General features: G+C 43.2%; 1 protein-coding gene across 1 annotated transcript in view; it reads right to left on the bottom strand.

The window, feature by feature from the left end:
* Positions 1-20,782, bottom strand: part of ttc28 (tetratricopeptide repeat domain 28) — a 155,397-nt gene that overhangs the window by 116,191 nt on the left and 18,424 nt on the right. The gene's annotated exons all lie outside the window — the stretch shown is intronic.

Below are 20,782 nucleotides of genomic sequence, written 5' to 3'. Positions count from 1 at the left end.
TGAGAGGTAGGCAAAGAGAGAATGCATGTTTACTGACTGTTAGTGCTCTGACTGTTTACTTTAGTATCAAGCTTAGTGTTCTCGCATTTTCTACGCTGTTGCATTGGGCAACAAATGTTTAGTTGGCTAATACAAAGCCGTCACAACAACCGCAGATGCTGCTCTCTAAAAGCTTGCTTTGTGATCACACGTGACCTCCAGCACAAAACTTTAATATTTTCTCCGCGCTGTCACGGAGAACGATGTTTATCATTGTTACAGTGGAAAACGCTGGAGAAAACTATAAACATTTAAGGCACTGCAAAGGATTTCCAAAGGTCACAGGCATTTTTACAAATCACGCCTTCATCGCCTGCACCTTGACAACCTTTCCAGAAGAGCTCAAGGCTTTTGCTCAGAGAGTGTTGCTTACATGCCATATAGAGAACACATCTGTTTGCAGCACTGATAACATGTATGTGATAAACACAGATGTGGTGAGGCCTATTGAGAAAGGAGAAAATATTTACTAAAAAGAAACATTTATTAATTAAAGTACAAATGTATTAATTAAAGTGTGAATGAAACCGGAAGCGCAGGGGGCCAGGAAGAGAGGTTTAGGGTTAAGGTTCCTAACCCCTAGGGTCATTAAATGCGCTTAGTGTGCTGACACCTAATAGAGGCGGACGTTTATCAATGCTCGAGGAGTCGGAGTTTGTCAGTGTCGTCTAAGCCATCACTAGTGGTGTGACCTCCGTGAAGTTGAAAAGGCTCATTTCTGTCATCATGGAAGCTGCATGGGGTCAGCACAGTGCAGCCAGGCTGGAGAACCAGTGCGTGGATTACTGATGACTGCGCGAACAGAGCGGCGTGTCTTAGCATAACCCCAATATCTGAGACTATTAAACCCTCATTAGACTGCCAGCTCTGGGCTAATACACATCTGGACATCTGCCATCTGGCCAGTCGCTCTGCGCCGTATATTTGGTTTGACGATGGCCGACTTGTGCCAGGGTTTAGTACGGAAATGGAAGCACATTCCAAAGTAACACTGATATCTGGCTGGCTTAAACGGTGGTTAGGTTTTTTTTGTCATAGCTCTTCTTAGAAAGGCTGTGACCTGCATACACACCATACACTGCATTTGGTGGTGGTGGTGGGGGTGTATATCTCAGGTACACACTAGATAAGTGATAAATGTTTGCTTTGATGGGTATTTCAGCACTGAGTACAGAAGTGTAGGGACTGAAGCCCAAGAACGATGAAAAGAAAACAAGTGAGGAATGATGGGAAAGAGTGGATCGATCCAAGAACCAAGAGAACCATTAAGTGACCTCAGAGAAGAAAAGACAGCAACAGCCCAGTAAGTGGGACGAGCATCGGACTTGGTGAGAGCGCATTTATCAAAGTCACAGTGTTTCAAGGCTCCTGAAATGCTGTCTGTGTGCGGTAACGTTGAGGTTCTGGAGCGCAGGGCACTTAGCAAAATCCTCTTCAGATCTCTGTCTCTATCGCTCTCTTTCTCTCTCTCTCGCTTGCAAATAAACATAAACAAAGCAGCGCGTGAATACAATCCTTCAGAGATGCTCATTTGGTCGAAGCCAACTTTTTTCCTACAATTTAACAGTTTCCTGTGCTCTTTAAAAATGTCAGTAAACAAAAACATCTCCAACAAGAACAACAACAAAACCCATAATTCAGACTTAATTCAGCTTTTGTATGTTGTATGATCACTGTTCTTGATCAATGATATCTAACTGCCCTGTGAGGCAGTGGTGGAGATTGACTACCGGGAACTGAAACATGGCAGCAGAGTGTGTGTGTATTCAAGCGTGCTGGGTAATTTTCTTAATGTGATGTCACATCGAGCAGCATATCCAAACAACAAGTAGAATAGCATGTCCTCCCGGAAATGGGACATACCACACGGCCATACACACACATTTCACAATTTATCGCCTGGCAGACACAGTGACGTGATATGTTTACCAAGGCACATTTTGCACGGTTCTTGTCTCTCCTCTAAAGGCAGGCTTTAGTAAAACTAAGCATGGTGACACTGGTTAGACCAGTTGGTATCGGCTGCTGGTTGGAGCGCTAACTGACCTGCATGAGCTTTGTATTATTCATTAGTGACGTTAGCATTTTTAAACGAAGCCTGTCTGTTGATGGGTCGAGGTCAGCCGATCAAAGCTCTGCTCAGAAGGGAGTCTGGCAAGGCAAAAATCTACAGGATGCTTTCATCAGCAGATATAGTAGACATGAGTACAGATATATAAAGTGACATTAACTAGTAAACCAGGTATCTACTTGGGGACGTATTCAAGTCCAGAACATTGTCCTGTAATTGTACTTGGATTAAACATCTCTACAGTCTATGGTCAGTATTTCACAGTCTATAGTGGGGGACTAAGTTAGAGGAGGTGTGTGCTACAACCTCCCCCCCCACTGGCTCTTTCCACAGAACCCCTGAAATTCACCCCTCCAGATGTTACTGTGAAATGCCTCATAAATGAGATGCAGCTCCTTTTCCATGACTGCGGAGACAACATGCGACAGTGGACCCGGGCCGGGTGGAGCGCGTCGTGGACCCGGGCCGGGAGTGCACCCGTTAAGTGAGGAAGACACGGCACCAGCAAAACCTCTCGTGCCCCGCTGCATGGGGGGCTCCCGAACCCTGGCGAGCTGCCTCCTGCGCTGTGGGCAGCGCTCCACGGTGGCAGTGGACGGGAGTACGGCCTGCTCCTGCTGGGCATTAATGATGCAACTGCCAGGGTATTTGTTTATGCTCATGGCGGCTGGAGCTTCATTGTTTTTTCATGAAGGCTGTTGACCGCATATTTATTGTGGCTACGCTTGCTGCCGATGCCAAGGCATGCAAATACAGGAGGGAGGCTTAGAGAGAGAGAGAGAGAGAGAGAGAGAGAGAGAGAGAGAGAGAGAGGGAGAGAGAGAGAGAGAGAGAGAGACTATCAGCACCCTGATATCCTGACAAGTGGTATCCAGCCATAGGTGGTGGAGGGAGCTCTCTATGAGCAGAAGGCCTGATTGACAATTCTGTCTACTCCACTCCAAAAAGCAATAGATTTTTTGTTCCTACCTCTTAGCTTTCAGCTTATACAACCAGCAGAAAACACAGACAGCAGTACACACATGGGTCAAGAGGTGAGTCTGTGCTAAAGGGGGTGGGGCAGGGCTCTCAGAAGCCTTTTAATCCAACTTGAGGTAAAGCAGAATTGTAAAAGGTGAAACACTGATTCAAAACATTCCAATCATCAAAACAGCCAGTGAAGTTATGCAAATGTTTTAAGGATACTGGAATATAATATAACATCCTTTAATGTGAATTCAGACCTGGGACAAAAATGCTTCAACTCACATTCCAAATATAATCTAGATTTTTGTTTTTAATTTATTTTTACGACCTAAAGTAATAAACAGAGGTGGGTAGAGTAGCCAAAAACTGTACTCAAGTAAACGTTGTTACTTTAGAATAATAATTACTCAAGTAGAAGTAAAAGTAGTCATTTAAATTATTATGTAAGTAAAAGTAAGAAAGTATCAGTTAAAAAGACTCAAATAGGAAGTTACTTCATCTGAACTCATCTAATAACACCTGACAAAAACATGTATATTTTTTGGCACACAAACTAAAATACGTGGTCCTCAGTTATTTATATGCTGAATTCAAATCTGTTTTAAAGAGATTTCTCTCAGGCATGGAATTTTATAAGAAGTATATATTACTTATTCATAAATAAGGTTGTTATTACACATAAAATATGTACAATCTTGTACAAGCATATGAATTTCACCTATATTTGGCCTGATGAACGTCCCTCTTCTGTGTCCAGCACTTGTCTGCCAACAGAGCGGCTCCAATTCCCTCTGTACTGATCTTCCACAGGACTAACATACATAACCATATGTGAGTGTAATCAGCTATAAACTATTTGTTCTTTGATAGATTACATCTGCTAAATTACATACATGTAGATGTAAATATAATGCAACAATAAATAAATACAAAGAAAGAAAATTTTAAAAAACTATGGTTGATAGAGAAATTCTGAAAACATGTTTGGATTCAGCGTTCAAAAATAATAACAGCTGTTTTTCTTTGCTATGGGTCCTGCTTATTTCATGTGTTATGTTTAAGATACATGAGGTTTTTCATATCAGCTAATATTGTGCATATAACATAAGTCACAAGCATCACACTGGATTGGTGTTCACTTTGTATGATTTGTAGAAATATTCCAAGCTTGCTCAAGGTCACACACTAGACATTTTACTTTTGGTTATATTTACATTGCATTTAGGCGACTGATTAGCCAATTAGCTACCTAGGTATTCTACACTGCATCGCTAACAATGGCACCTGTGTTTGGTCAAAAGAAATATCAGTACATAAAATCAACAACAGTTCTGTTCAGCTGCTGCATTTATTTTTCTGTTAACTGTAGTTTATAGTTAGCTTAGCTAGCTACCTTTTTTTTTTCTCAGTACGTCATTGATTTCAGACCACATTTACTTTGATGCTAATAATGCACACTAGTAGATTTCACAGTTTACATGTGAGCCTTAAAGAAAAGGATATACAGCAAGCTACTGTTCATAAAGGTAAACATTTGAGTCCCACGCCAGAAAATGTGTCTGTTCCCTGTTCAGTATCTACTGTCCTGTTGTTTAACTTACTGAAGCAAAGAGGTGGCACTCAGTGTTCATCTTTATTGATTTCACTCAGTGTTCATCTGTAGAGATTTCATTCAGTGTTCATCTGTAGAGATTTCACTCAGTGTTCATCTGTAGAGATTTCACTCAGTGTTCATCTGTAGAGATTTCACTCAGTGTTCATCTGTAGAGATTTCATTCAGAGATTTCACTCAGTGTTCATCTGTAGAGATTTCATTCAATGTTCATCTGTAGATTTCACTCAGTGTTCATCTTTATGGATTTCAATAACCCTCCCACATTTGACAGGTTGTGGCAAAACGTACAAAATGTAATTATTTAAAAATGTAAGGGGAGGAATGCTGTCGAATATACTGGAGTAACCTTGACCTTACAAATGTACTCCAGTAACAGCTTTGTTTTTTAAACGGAACTCTTGAAAGCACGATTTGTTCAAAAAGTTACTTAAGTAAATGTAACAGAGTAATGTAGCACGTTACTACCCACCTCTGGTAATAAAATATTTCCCCATTAACTTTTGAGAGGTTCTACATTACGTACCTAAATAACACATACCTTTCATCAATGAGGGTCATGTGATCAGAGATGACTGATTACTGGGTATTACCCACTGATGCCAGGCCAGTTTTGTGGTTTCTTTTAAAAGCAACAGAAGCGGCTTTGAGCCCTGGAGCCAGTATGACCCTCTGTTATCAGCGTGTGGGGAGTACAGTCTTGTGAGCATGTCCAGGGACTCGTTTGTCTTGAGGAGTTAAGGGTGACCCTGGTCGCGCGTCCATCTTCTCCCCATCAGCCTGGAGGCTGCCGCCATCGGCTTGCTGTCATTACTCTCCATTTCACCGTATCAGGCGTCACACGCATGGTGATCGAGCATTAATTGGCAGCATGGCTATTTAATACCGAGACAGTGATGGCTTGAACGCCCAGTGGTGCGTGTGTGCGTGCGCACGTGTGTGTGTGTATACGCTAGTAAAGGTGCATTTTGTGTGCAACTGTTCGTAAATGTTGGCGTAAGGTAACACAATCTCTGTTCAGTTTCTGTGAGGCCTCTCTCACCCGTTCTTTCTGCGAGGAAGCCTCTTCACGGCTCTCCATAATGCGGATTTGAGGACTGGAAGATCAGCAGAATTTCCCTCATAAATCACGGCACCATCCTGCACCCCTGCATCACGCCTTCATCACACGCAGCACACTGACCCTGTGTATCCTCTAAATCAGAATGGAGTTCACGTGAAGACAGTGAAAGGCAGTCCTGTGTCTGTCACGTGAAAGGTCTTAAATCAACATCACTCTCATGCACAGTAATGCTTTTGATGTTTCCTGCATGAGTAAATCACTCTGGCTGTGTACTTCAGTGTGCCTGTGCACTGGAAATCAACATTCCAGAAATTCCAAAAGCATACCGGGGCTGGAATTTGAAAGCACATTCCCATGCCAATCCGAGTTTTTTCACAAGCAATTAAGCTTTATGGATGTGACCCCGGCATTGCCACACTGAGGACGTCCATGAAAAGGAAAACATTCGTCCCTCTGCCATGTTGTTACAGTTTCCTTATTGATGGCAAATAAAGACTTTTAACTGAAATGCCACCCGGAGTGCTGACCGGCACCTCAGCCAAGGATCAATAGCCCACACACGCACGGCGGGCCTCCTGAGGTGTGTGCACACGACTCGGCCTCTCTCGTTTTATCTAGAGGTTTTTTTTTTTTCTTTTTTCTTCCATTTCACCGCAAATTCTTGAACATCAAATTAAATGGAAACTAATCGTGCTGGAGTGGGCTGAAGGAACCACTGGAAATTGGAAATCAGGATGCGCAGGAGAAGGGCATAATCCAGCGGCTTAGCCGCCGCCGGCGAGTCCTCAGACACGACCCGGAGTCACGACTTCTGCCTGCTGGACTAAAGGCACTGCTGGACTATAGGCAGTGCTGACCCTTTTCTTGGCTGACATCCAGTGCCTCCAACGACGTCCAGTGACACAGTGGAGCTAATTTGGCATTCCAAACCACCACATGCTAATATTTATGGAAACTGGGCTTCACCACCGCATTCCCAGTACCGCTGTAGGATGGGAAAGTCATGCCTAGTTAGACCACAGGCGAGAACAGAGCAGATATTATTATATCATGGAGCATTAACAGTGCATACTTCTTTACCAACCAATGTTGGTAATCACTGGTTCTCCCACTCCTACTCATCTCAGACGTCTGGGAGAGAGACACTGTGAGATGGTGGTATATGGCATCACCAGCCTCACACCTCCGCTGGGGAGCCTTCACCTGGTCACACAGAGGTCAGATTCTACCAAAGCTGAACTGCATCGCTTGGTATCGTCTCCTTGGAAATATTGTATGACATATCTCTTTAACATCGCTCCCAGGAAACCCGTTACATTTGCACACATGTACAGTGCATATGAAAATGAAGTGGAGGTTGGCTTTAAAAACTGTGCTGTGGGCATCGTTTGGCAGGCAAGTGGAGCCAAGGTCAATCACTTAGAAGCGAAGGGATTTGTGGAGGTTTAAACCTCCAGTTGCAGCAATGTTTGCAAATAATGCTGCCAGAAATGTACTTGAAAAGCTGTATAGTGTGAAAAGATTTTCTGTTTAGTATTAGCTGTATTAGCTGTATAGTGTGATCGGCGTTTCTGTATAGTATTAGCTGTATAGTATGATCAGATTTTCTGGATAATATAAGCTGTATAGCATGATCAGATTTTCTGAATAGTATTAATTGTATTAGCTGTATAGTGTAATCAGATTTTCTGTATAGTATTAACTGTATTAGCTGTATAGTGTGAACAGATTTTCTGTATAGTACTAGCTGTATTAGCTATATAGTGTGATCAGATTTTCTGTATCGTATTAGCTAGCTGTATTAGCTGTATAGTGTGATCAGATTTTCTGTAAAGTATTAACTGTATAGTATGATCAGATTTTCTGTATAGTATTAGCTGTATAGTATGATCAGATTTTCTGGATAATATTAGCTGTATAGCATGATCAAATTTACTTTTATAGTATTAGCTGTATTACCTGTATAATGTGATCAGATTTTCTGTATAGTATTAGCTGTATACTGTGATCAGATTTTTTGTATAGTATTAGCTGTATTAGCTCAATAGTGTGATCAGATTTTCTGTATAGTATTAGCTGTATAGTGTGATCAGATTTTCTTTATTGTATTAACTGTATTAGCTGTATAGTGTGATCAGATTTTCTGTGGTAGTATTAACTTATTAGCTTAATAGTGTAATCAGATTTTCTTTATAGTATTAACTGTATTATCTGTATAGTGTGATCAGATTTTCTGTAAAGTATTAACTGTATAGTATGATCAGATTTTCTGTATAGTATTAGTTCAATAGTGTGATCAGATTTTCTGTATAGTATTAGCTGTATAGTGTGATCAGATTTTCTGTATAGTATTAACTGTATTAGCTGTATAGTGTGATCAGATTTTCTGTAAAGTATTAACTGTATAGTATGATCAGATTTTCTGTATAGTATTAGCTGTATAGTATGATCAGATTTTCAGGATAATATTAGCTGTATAGCATGATCAAATTTACTTTTATAGTATTAACTGTATTAGCTGTATAGTGTGATCAGATTTTCTGTATAGTATTAGCTGTATAGTGTGATCAGATTTTCTGTATAGTATTAGCTGTATAGTGTGATCAGATTTTCTGTATAGTATTAGCTGTATTAGCTCAATAGTGTGATCAGATTTTCTGTATAGTATTAGCTGTATTAGCTCAATAGTGTGATCAGATTTTCTTTATAGTATTAACTGTATTAGCTCAATAGTGTAATCGGATTTTCTTTATAGTATTAACTGTATTAGCTGTATAGTGTGATCAGATTTTCTGTGGTAGTATTAACTATTAGCTCAATAGTGTAATCAGATTTTCTTTATAGTATTAACTGTATTAGCTGTATAGTGTGATCAGATGTTCTGTATAGTATTAGCTGTATTAGCTGTATAGTGTGATCAGATTTTCTGTAAAGTATTAACTGTATAGTATGATCAGATTTTCTGTATAGTATTAGCTGTATAGTATGATCAGATTTTCTGGATAATATTAGCTGTATAGCATGATCAAATTTACTTTTATAGTATTAGCTGTATTACCTGTATAATGTGATCAGATTTTCTGTATAGTATTAGCTGTATACTGTGATCAGATTTTTTGTATAGTATTAGCTGTATTAGCTCAATAGTGTGATCAGATTTTCTGTATAGTATTAGCTGTATAGTGTGATCAGATTTTCTTTATTGTATTAACTATTAGCTGTATAGTGTGATCAGATTTTCTGTGGTAGTATTAACTTATTAGCTCAATAGTGTAATCAGATTTTCTTTATAGTATTAGTTCAATAGTGTGATCAGATTTTCTGTATAGTATTAGTTCAATAGTGTGATCAGATTTTCTGTATAGTATTAGCTGTATAGTGTGATCAGATTTTCTGTATAGTATTAACTGTATTAGCTGTATAGTGTGATCAGATTTTCTGTAAAGTATTAACTGTATAGTATGATCAGATTTTCTGTATAGTATTAGCTGTATAGTATGATCAGATTTTCAGGATAATATTAGCTGTATAGCATGATCAAATTTACTTTTATAGTATTAACTGTATTAGCTGTATAGTGTGATCAGATTTTCTGTATAGTATTAGCTGTATTAGCTCAATAGTGTGATCAGATTTTCTGTATAGTATTAGCTGTATTAGCTCAATAGTGTGATCAGATTTTCTTTATAGTATTAACTGTATTAGCTCAATAGTGTAATCAGATTTTCTTTATAGTATTAATTGTATTAGCTGTATAGTGTGATCAGATTTTCTGTGGTAGTATTAACTATTAGCTCAATAGTGTAATCAGATTTTCTTTATAGTATTAACTGTATTAGCTGTATAGTGTGATCAGATGTTCTGTATAGTATTAGCTCAATAGTGTGATCAGATTTTCTTTATAGTATTAACTGTATTAGCTCAACAGTGTGATCAGATTTTCTTTATAGTATTAACTGTATTAGCTGTATAGTGTGATCAGATGTTCTGTATAGTATTAGCTGTATAGTGTGATCAGATGTTCTGTATAGTATTAGCTCAACAGTGTGATCAGATTTTCTTTATAGTATTAACTGTATTAGCTCAACAGTGTGATCAGATTTTCTTTATAGTATTAACTGTATTAGCTGTATAGTGTGATCAGATGTTCTGTATAGTATTAGTGTCACGATACGGCCCCTCCCCCCTCAAATTTGTGTGTGTGCGCGTCTGTGTGTGCGCGCGTCTGTGTGTGCGCGCGTGTATGTGTGCGCGTCTGTGTGTGTGTGCGCGTCTGTGTGTGCGCGCGTCTGTGTGTGCGCGCGTGTATGTGTGCGCGTCTGTGTGTGTGTGCGCGTCTGTGTGTGTGTGCGCGCGTCTGTGTGTGTGTGTGCGCGCGTCTGTGTGTGTGTGCGCGTCTGTGTGCGCGCGTCTATATTGCCACGCCCTCTTGTGTCGTTCTCCTGATCCCTGTTTTGTGTAATTGTCATGCGTGTATATACGTCTCGTGTCGTATCGTGAAAGTTGTCGGTGTTTGATCTAAGTAGTCTGTGTTAAGACGTGTATGTTACATGTGCAATTAAACGTAAGTTTGTGATCGACGTGCCTCGTCCCCGCATCCTGCTTAACCCTCGTCCGTCACAATGAGCGGTATAGTGCGATCAGATGTACTCCGGCCTATTCTGCGTTCCAGCCACAGACGGGCACAAAAAGCGATATTTGCAGCAACTAATCAAATCTGCAAAATTAACTTACCAAGCAAACATGATGAGAAATATTCCCCATATACATAAGTAAACTCGAGGCAAACTACAAACGGTTTGCCGTCAAGCTCCCAGGCTGCGTTTCTGAACCCAGCCTCAGCTGCCGCGTCCTCTGTTTGCTCACTGTGTCCCCTATCGACGCTTAACGCCCACAAATACTTTCTTCGGGGATGTGAAAAAACCCTGCAGTGAGTCGTTTTGATCCCCCCCCACCCCACCACCCCCTTCAGCCCTTTCAAAAATCCATCTGGTGGCTCGATTAGAGCAATTAAGGCCTTGAATCGGGGGAGATGTGGGGAGGGGAAGACAGGACGTGGTACCCCAGACAACCGGCGCCCCTCACGGCGTACTGATTACAGGCCACGCTCTCACGCGCGCCCTCGTAAAGGATCCGTGGCACGAGGCTGAGTGGTGGTACACGTTCACTGTTCTTTACCAGAGCTCTGAATTTAACACTTCACGTCCTCCGGCTCTCACACAATTTGCCTGTCTCCCCACCCCCACCCCTCAATCTCCGACTTGCCTGCTCGATGTCGATCAGTAGCAAGTAATACTCCATTTCCACAAACGGCCCTTACTCCACTTGGATTGCTACACAGGGGGAATTTGTGCTTTATGCTTGCCATTCCGCTGCCAGAGTCTGATTGGAAATTTAATAAGCAAGCTCGAGAGATGTTTTCCTTCTCTTTCTCCCCCCTCTCTCCTTCTGTCTGTCTCTCTCCTTCCCTCGCTCCATTCAGAAGTGGAGGTCTATAAACGCGAGCGGGTCTCGATGTATTGGTAAATTAAAGCGCCCCGGTGCCGTTCCTAGGCGACACCAGAGCAAGAGAAACAGCCCAAGCCCTTGAATCAATGACCTCATTACGGCTCTGCAATAAGTCCCAATATATTGCTCTGTGGAGGGGAAATGATGGTGAGTATTTGTGGGTTCCCCTTCATTTAGCGGAAGAGAGAGTTGTGTTTTTGGGGCTTTTTTTAGATAACCCCCCTCCCCGGCTCCTTACAATATTGGTTTAAATTATTAACTCCATTCCTTTATGAGTGTGCATGGTGTGAACAGGCGAGGCTCTCTCTCCTGGGGACGCTGCCGCGGTGAAAGACCAACCAAGAGCTGTACCACACAGTGTACTATATCAGCGTACCACACAGTGTACTATATCAGCGTGCCACACAGTGTACTATATCAGCGTACCACACAGTGTACTATATCAGCGTGCCACACAGTGTACTATATCAGCGTGCCACACAGTGTACTATATCAGCGTACCACACAGTGTACTATATCAGCGTACCACACAGTGTACTATATCAGCGTGCCACGCAGTGTACTATATCAGCGTACCACGCAGTGTACTATATCAGCGTACCACACAGTGTACTATATCAGCATACCACACAGTGTACTATATCAGCGTGCCACACGGTGTACTATATCAGCGTACCACACGGTGTACTATATCAGCGTACCACACGGTGTACTATATCAGCGTGCCACACGGTGTACTATATCAGCGTGCCACACAGTGTACTATATCAGCGTGCCACACAGTGTACTATATCAGCGTACCACACGGTGTACTATATCAGCGTGCCACACAGTGTACTATATCAGCATACCACACAGTGTACTATATCAGCGTGCCACACGGTGTACTATATCAGCGTACCACACGGTGTACTATATCAGCGTACCACACGGTGTACTATATCAGCGTGCCACACGGTGTACTATATCAGCGTGCCACACAGTGTACTATATCAGCGTACCACACAGTGTACTATGTCAGCGTACCACACAGTGTACTATATCAGTGTACCACACAGTGTACTATATCAGCATAACAAACAGCATAGCACACAGTATACTACACAATATAGTATATCAGTATACCACACAGTATATTAAACAGTATACTATATTAGTGAACCACACAGTGTACCACACAGTATACTATATTAGTGAACCACACAGTGTACCACACAGTATACTATATTAGTGAACCACACAGTGTACCATACTATATCAGCGTAACACACAGTGTACTATATAAGCATAACACACAGTATACTATATCAGTGTAACACACAGTATATTACATCAGTATACCACACAGTATACTATATCAGCATAACACACAGTGTACTATCTCAGTATACAACACAGTATACCACACAGTGTACTATATCAGCGTACCACAAAGTATACTATGCGATATCAACTGGGAGTGCTATCTTTATTAATTGGATGAAACAGTATATTACACTCCAAATCTTTGCAAGAAAGGCTTAAAGATTAAAAAAATAAAGTAGAAATCAAAGCAGAGATGCTATAAGGATTTCCTGTTCATCTTCTCATTACCTGAAAAAATATGTCAGGATTTAAAATGCCAATTTTTCATTCCTTTAAAATGACAAACACATACTTCATCAGCATGGAGTGAGGAATCTCATCAAATCACTCATACACTGTGCTGACAGCAGCAGTAAAACCACACAGCATGATATTAAAGCAGATTAAACATGTATACCAGCGCAGAGTGGCTCTGTCCGTGCTAACAGGGTGTTGCCCACTTATTTGCGTTTCAGTTATGAAACACGCTACACGTTCAGTATTGCACAAAATAATTCTCTAATAATCTGACAGTTCATGCCATGCAGTTCCTTTCAGATGGGAAGCAGAGGATCTTTCCCTCAATATTACCAGCACACCGGGAGAAAGGCTAATCCCAAGACTCTCGAGAGTGAAATTAAAAAGCAAATGATGGGAGACTCGCAGCAAGAATCAAGCGCCACTAGCTCATTCTGCTGACCAGTTAAGAGCCTTCCTCAGAGCGCGCTCGGACGCTCGCTCGTCAGCGCAGTCGCACGCTGACGTATCACTGGTGACAGAGAGCCGGTGGACTGGCATGATCAACTGCCATCTCGTCGCCAGCCTGCTCTGTTCTGCAGCAACAAATCACACGACTAGGCTGGCTGCCCTGCAATCTCTCTCACACACACACACACACACACACACACACACAAATACACGAGGGATTGCGCCGACCTTCATATACACAGGTGAGGGCGATATGCATTATGCGCGGGCCATAAAGGTTGTTTGGCACAGAAAATTAAACATAAATACATATGCAGCTGTGTATGGCCCCCATCCAAAAATACACACTTCAAGCACACCAGTGAACCCAGTGCGATGAAGAAATTGTAGGGGCCGCCAGTGAACAGGTCACGTAAGAGGTGACAGACCAGGATGTGGGAACACACGGAGAGGAAACCTCCATCTGGGGCTCCATTTGTAACGCACCTGGGGGGTTGGCCCTGTCACCAGATGGATCCTGCTGTCAGATGAGCGTTACACTCCACATTTTGACATGCACTCCCGCCATCCGCCGTCCCAACCGGCGAGCCAAAAGTTCTCCTGTGCCTCCAGTATGCCAGCCCTGCTCCTGGACTCTGGGATTTACCTTCCCAACCCAGACAGTCCGTCCTGGACAGGTGGAACCATTAAACGGGGTCATCTGTTCCATCTGCATTGCCATGTGTTGGTGGAGGTCACCAGCCTGTCCAATTATATTAAGGCAGGAACCAGAACAATGTGGGATGGCAACATTCCAAGGTGTCACTTAGGATCTCCAAGAAGATGCAACCACCATACCCAGGATGCTGAGACCTAAAGCAAAGCGTTTCATCTTTAAACTGCCATTTAATCCCTCATTTGTACATAAACATACATAAAATACATACACTGTACATAAAAGTTAATCAAATCTAAAACAATACTACAGCAGTTTAGTTTATCTTTGACATAAAATCTACATTGCTTTGTTTTTCATTTTGGTAACCTTTCTTTCATATGTAGCCCAACCTCTCATGGAAAGTGAGAGCTAATAGCAGAGAGCTGCCATTACGCACATATTCCCCTCACCCTCCCCTCTCTTAAAGAGACCTCACTCAGCACTGCTGGTGCACTGTGCGATAGCATGTCTAACGCACACGTTTCTAGGGGAGAGTCGTTTATTTCCCCACTGCAGTACAGGGCCATTGAAGAGAGCCGGCCTTACCCCACAGCGCCGCCCGCAGAAACGCCACGGCCGTGCCTGCTCCGCTGTGCCCTCAGAGTGCAGAATAGCACCCCTCTGAAAATGACTGGCTTTGTGTGCCACCCACTAAGAGCTGTCAGGCAGCACAATAGCAGTGAAAACGAATCAATGGGCCCTGAGTCAAAGTGAGAGGGAGGGGAGTCCGAAACAAAAGACAGCAGAAAGAGACAAACTGCGTTAATTAATTTTCCACCGGGTTGTGCGGTAAGGCATTGCGGCCAAGACGAATGATCTCATTTGTAGTGAGAAGCGCAGAGGAGGAGACACACAAACCTGCACGCGAGCACAAAGGCTCCGTCACGGGACTTGCAAAGCACGGGCGAGCCAGAGACCAGGCTACAAACGTGCGCATCAACGCTGGACAAGAGACAACAGCTGCAGTACAGACTGTACATGTATATCTGCAGACAATTGCAGGGCACAATCTCAGCGTGCTGCAGTAAAACCTGACGAAGGACATCTGTCCAAAACGTCCTGTTTCTCTGAAACTTTGTGCGTGACACTCCAATAATTACCACCTCCACATCACTAACTACAGTACTATGGTACAGTCCAGTTACTCCTCGGAGTACTTCAGAGGTGTATATATTTCTGGTTTGTTTGTTTGTTTGGTTGGGTTGGGTTTTAATGTGTGCCAAACTACCACCCACCCACTCAACTTACAACCTGTTCAGCCGTAATCTGCCTCACTGAGCATCAACATCATCTGTAACGCATCAGAGGTGTTCCTGATGATGTCATGTGTCACATGGCAGCCTGCTGTGTCTGTTTGTAGGACTCTTTCTCTGAGAAGTACTGAGTGATTGCTAACCATACTGAGGCCCTAGAAACTGATCCTTGGACTTACTGGTGTTTGAACGTCACTGGCTATTTCAGCTCTGTGTTCTGATTTGAACTGGTGTATTGTTTATTGGGTCTTATTCTGTCCTTTGCTTGCTATATCAGACTCTGGTATCTGAATTATGGATTTGAAGCTTCACGGATCTTCAAAAAGAAAGACCATGACAATATAAATGGCAATATAACCACAGCCATGAGATCACTGCAGGCTTTCCCTCAGTGTACAAGTGTTTGGCTTCCCACTTTCACATTGTCAAATTTCCAGGGTAGATTGATGTGCAGTGGGTCTACCACTTGATAGCCTTTGAACCCACCTGACTTGTCTTGGACAGAAGACAGCAGGGTCATATTTCATTCTGACAAAGGCTTGATATGAGTTCATACCCATCCAGAGAACTCAAGACAGCCACAATTCACATTGTAGCCAGCAGTCACAGAAACAAAATGCTAATGTCACAGTCATTAGGTCATTAAGATTAACTACACTGTCACCACAGAGAGGCTCCACAGGTCCATTAAATATATTTTTATGTATCTGCCACACTCTTCATTTGCATAGCATGAGTAATGAAACGGGGATAAACAAATAACGTGATGCTCTTGAATTTATCAACGAGGCACATGTTCCCAGAGGACACTCTCTATGCGTTAGCTTAAACAGGCATTCATCACCAAATGTGGTCTCATCTTACGCACACACAAAAAAAAGCCCAGTTATAACTTTGACACTAATCAAGCACATAATTGTAGGGTGTGTTTAATTGGCGGCATGGCTCAAGTTAAAAGATTTCACCTTGGAAACCACATCTTCCCAAGCATTCACCCCTGGAGCACATCACTTCTGTAGCAAGGTCAGAATCTCACTTCTGACAGAGCAAAGACATCTCAGACCTTCAAACCTCTGCGCTTTAGCTCTTCCGTCTCAGGAGAAAAAGCAGCCGCAGTCAATTAGGGAAATTCCACGAGGTGAGAGTTGCATTTCTAGGACGGTTTAGTACCCCTCACGACTGACCAGCTGACCTTCACCTTCATAGTGGTATCCAGCGCCTCACGTTCCTCCCATTTATCGGCTGAGCATGTGTATTTATCACTGACAGCAGGGTGTGTGTGTGTGTGTGTGAGAGAGAGAGAGAGACGGAGAGACGGAGAGAGTGGTGAGACTGTGCACAGTTGGTGAGTGGACCTGAGTTCCCCGAGCCAGCTGCTGGGGAAGAGTGAGTCCGCTGAAGGCATCTGTTCCGGGTGCTTCCATGGGGCGCCATTCATGGCCAAGAACACTGCCATAGTGGAAACTGAAGCCAGGGCATCATATTGACACCTGTTCAGTGAATTATTAATGTCTGAAAAGTCCACGCAGACGGAGTATGGGAGCGGGAGAGCCATTTCAAAGATTCTAACGACGTTGTTTGTTGCTGTTGTAGTTTTAATCCTCATAATCGACTGTTCGATTCTTCTGCATAGGAAGAACAAAAGCCTGATGTTTCTTATCAAAAATAAAATCAAAAGAAAATAAAATAAAAAGTAAAGATGAGAAACCCAGATGGACAACGTTTATAAAGGAATTTAACTTCCCATGGAAAAATAAAAACGAAAGAAAACTGTGTCATTATTTCATAGAGGTAAGCTCATAACCTTTAGATGATGTATTACAATATAATGACAAATAAAGCGCACTTGGAGAAAACCTCCCTCTATTTCTGTCACAGAACGCTCGCCTCCCGCGAGTCGCGGGATTTGGCCCGCCACGTGACCCGGGAGGATGTTTGTTTGTGGCCACGCCTGCACACACCTGCACCTTGTCTTGTCTGTGTATTTAACTCATGTCAATATGTGCAGTGCGTTGGTCATTGTTAGTGTAGTGTGTTTGTAACTATATGTATCGAGTCTTGATTGTTTGTTTAACATCGTGTTAAATGTTAAAAGTCGTTAGTGTTTAGTGTGCGCGTGGTCATTGTTTGTGTTTTCACGTGAGTGCCACGTTTGTCCTTTATGTTGTGTTTGAATAAATGTTCGTCCATGTGGAGGAAGTCTGTGCGTCCTGCTCCACACCCTCGGGTACTCGAACCACGTTAAGATTTCCAACGAACAGGCTCTGCGAGAGTGGGAGGGCGTGAAGTGGTTGAGACACGTGGCGGAGCATTCACCTGATAGAGATATCTTCGTCAATAACACTCTCTTTTCTCTTCAAGCTGTCTGTACATTTCAGGCCATGGATCACGATCGCCGCTATTCTGCATGTATACAGCGTCGACCTTCCAGTGTGGTGTCATCAGGGGCTTTGCTTTCATCCTGCAGTAGTGCTGCGTTTGGACCTGGCTGTGTGTCACCGGGCAGCGTGTGACCTTCAGACATTCCCCTGGCACCTCTGAAGTAGGCTTTGCATATTTACTAATGCACACCATGAAAGCTACTAACACACGTAGGAGGAAAAGCATTTAAGGCAGCTTTGTAGGCTTTGGGCAATGCAATTATTTTTGCTTTCTAAAAGTGTAATATGTGTCATGCCATTAATGTGAGGGATATGGGACAAAATGCTTGTATGCACGTGTGTTCATGTGCCATTCAATGGCATTTATGTATTTATTTGTTACATTTTTATAGTGCCTTTCTCATACCCAAAGTCACTTGACTGAAGGGCTTGTTTTCAAACCCAGACGTGCCAATCAGCAGCACACTACCACCGAGAGTCTGTTCAGATTTGATCATCATTTCAATCGATTTTTTTTCCATTTTCTTTTCTCCAGCTTCTGTATGATTACCACTTTTGCCAGTCACTACAAATCCTCGCCTTCCTGCTATGGCTTTTCAGCGAGCACAGTAATGGCTGATCTCGTTCCCACTCATACTGCATCAACCGCACAAAACAGCGTACGGTCACCTCTGACCCTAGGCACCCGTCCCACAGAACCCCAGCACGACCCAGCTCAACCCATTACCGTCCGACAGAAACCGAGACCCTGTAAGCTATGGCAGATCTTAGGTGGAAGCCTTTCCCAGTGTACTAGGTTAAGAGAGAGCCGGAAGAAGACGGCACAGGCCCTTAATATCCAGAAGGATTAACATCAGCTCCAATACCACACTACAGCTGGACAATAGGCTGGGATACTGTAGACAGCAGCAAATTGCCTGGGGAGAGAGGAATCCATATCAGCTAGAGGTTGATAACACGGGGTCATTGACTTCTCATTATCGCCCGCTGCTTGATCACAACACTGACGAGCTTCATTCGTCTTGCGCACGTGCCCGCTTACAAACCACACATCCATGTGTCGTTATTTATTTAGGGGTTTTCCCCACAAGTGTTGTGGGTGCAGTCGGAATGGGACTCGGATCCTGGAGTCTGGTAATCTGAGCAGAGACTCGGCCTTCAGCACTCTGACAGACCTTCCAGACACGAGTCTGCCTGAATACAACAGCAGCTTTATGGAAAAGAAATAACGGTGTAAGTATGTTCGGGCCAAGTTCTGCTGAAGTGATCACAGCAAACGTGACAAGAAAAGAGAAAGAAAGAAAGACCTTATCTTTGGTGGCGTCTATTAGGCAACGGCACGCGAGGCCACATCTGCCACTAGCGCGCGTTTGACGATGCCTAGAGAAGCTGTATCTCACAGATCCATCTGGCAGGTCTTTGAAGAGTGACAGAGCAAAAGACTGCCAGGCTCCCGGACCAGCGGCTGTCGGGATAAAGCCTGCCTTGTGGAATAACCACGACTCACTCACAAGAGCTCCTTGGTCTTTACTTGTCAAACTGAGCTCTGCGTTTGAAAAGTATATTAATTCTGAAGGAGACAAATCTTCTTGTGCAGCCTGCTCGGCAGCGAGACAGACCTTCAGCTCGGCTCTCTGCTGCTATCAGCCTGCGCGATGGATCGTCCCAAACGGATTATAATACCCTCTTTTTTTTTTGTGAACTGGCACAGAGGCAACCCTGCCGGCGCGGCCCTGGGGGGAGCACGGCTGGGAGGATTGATTTCACTTCAGCGGAGCTGCCTTGCACCTCTAGGCCACTGGCTGGGAAATGGAAGAAGAAGAAGAAAACATTCACTCAGTGATGAGGGTCGTCAAGATAACGCTTGTGACGGTTGTTTTGATTGCAGTAGTGATGGAGATGATTCTAACGGTGCTTAAGGTGGTAGAGATGCTCAGGATAACGATGGTGATGATGGTGCTGATGATGATGACCTGAAGACAGTGGGTTTTTGGATCCTGTGCAGAGCCATATTCCGAGGAAACCTCAAGCTCAGCACAGCGTAGTACATGGCAGAAATACTCACACATGTCTCCTGTTCAGCTGAGACACCACACATGCTACTGTGTTTTGCCAAACCTCACAATCTTAAGCCAGAGCTAGAGGGAATGTGAGAATTATCACTTATAAGATGTGACAGAAATCATTATAACATGAAAATCACTGAGAAATGTTTAAGGAACGTGGTCACACAAATGTGCTTCACATCCAACGATCAGAGACCAGAGAGGAGGACACTGTGGTGCAACCAAGCACGCACAAAGGTGACGAGCAGCGGCCACGCGAGGGAGCGACGCCCTCTGGGCCATCAGCCGCCCAAACATCGCTTAGTCACAGCCGTGTGTCCGCTCTGGTGCGAGAGTTACTTTACTTTGACAAGCGCTGGGGACAGCAACGCAAAACCCTCAAACTCACATTCCCTTTACAAGTCCACACGCGGGCACTGAAAAGAACTCAGAGCTGGCACTGAAAGGAAGGCGTTCGTGGACGGCTTTATGGCAGCGTTTGTCAAACTGGCGTTTAACGATACGAGAATCAGGACTGTTATTTAAAATATGTTTGTAGAACTGTTTCTATTAATTTTTTTTTTTTCCACGAATTGTCAGTTGTGTGTTGGCATCATTTGACATCCTAAAATATAAGCAGGAATGCTTTCTGAGTCTGCCATTAGGGACATAATATGTTTCATTTTATAGACAAAACAAAGATATCATTGCCCAGATTATTACTGAATAAATGAAGCAAACAGCTTGTAGCTGAAACACTCCTATTTTCAGAGTACGCCTTTAAAAAGTAGTGGGGACAAAACGCCCCTTTTCAGAAAGTGTCCCCAGAGTCACGTCCCCAGCGTCCCTAGCGTAAATTACACCGCTGAGCCCATCACGTCTCATCAAAGCATGGCCAAATGCATGAGCACAACATATAAGGTAATAATCCCAAATGACCATGCTCCTCCTCACAAATGGAGCCTAGTGCTAAAACTATGATGAACAGAATGAAGAACCAAATTACGATGCATCTTAGTCCACTGTGTTCATCGTGTATATAAAAAGACACTCTACATTCTGCCTTCTCTGAAACAACAGATGCAGGTCTCTTAA

Source organism: Electrophorus electricus, chromosome 17, assembly GCF_013358815.1.
Source record: "Electrophorus electricus isolate fEleEle1 chromosome 17, fEleEle1.pri, whole genome shotgun sequence".
Lineage (NCBI taxonomy): Eukaryota > Metazoa > Chordata > Actinopteri > Gymnotiformes > Gymnotidae > Electrophorus > Electrophorus electricus.
This window is presented reverse-complemented; position numbering and strand designations above follow the sequence as displayed.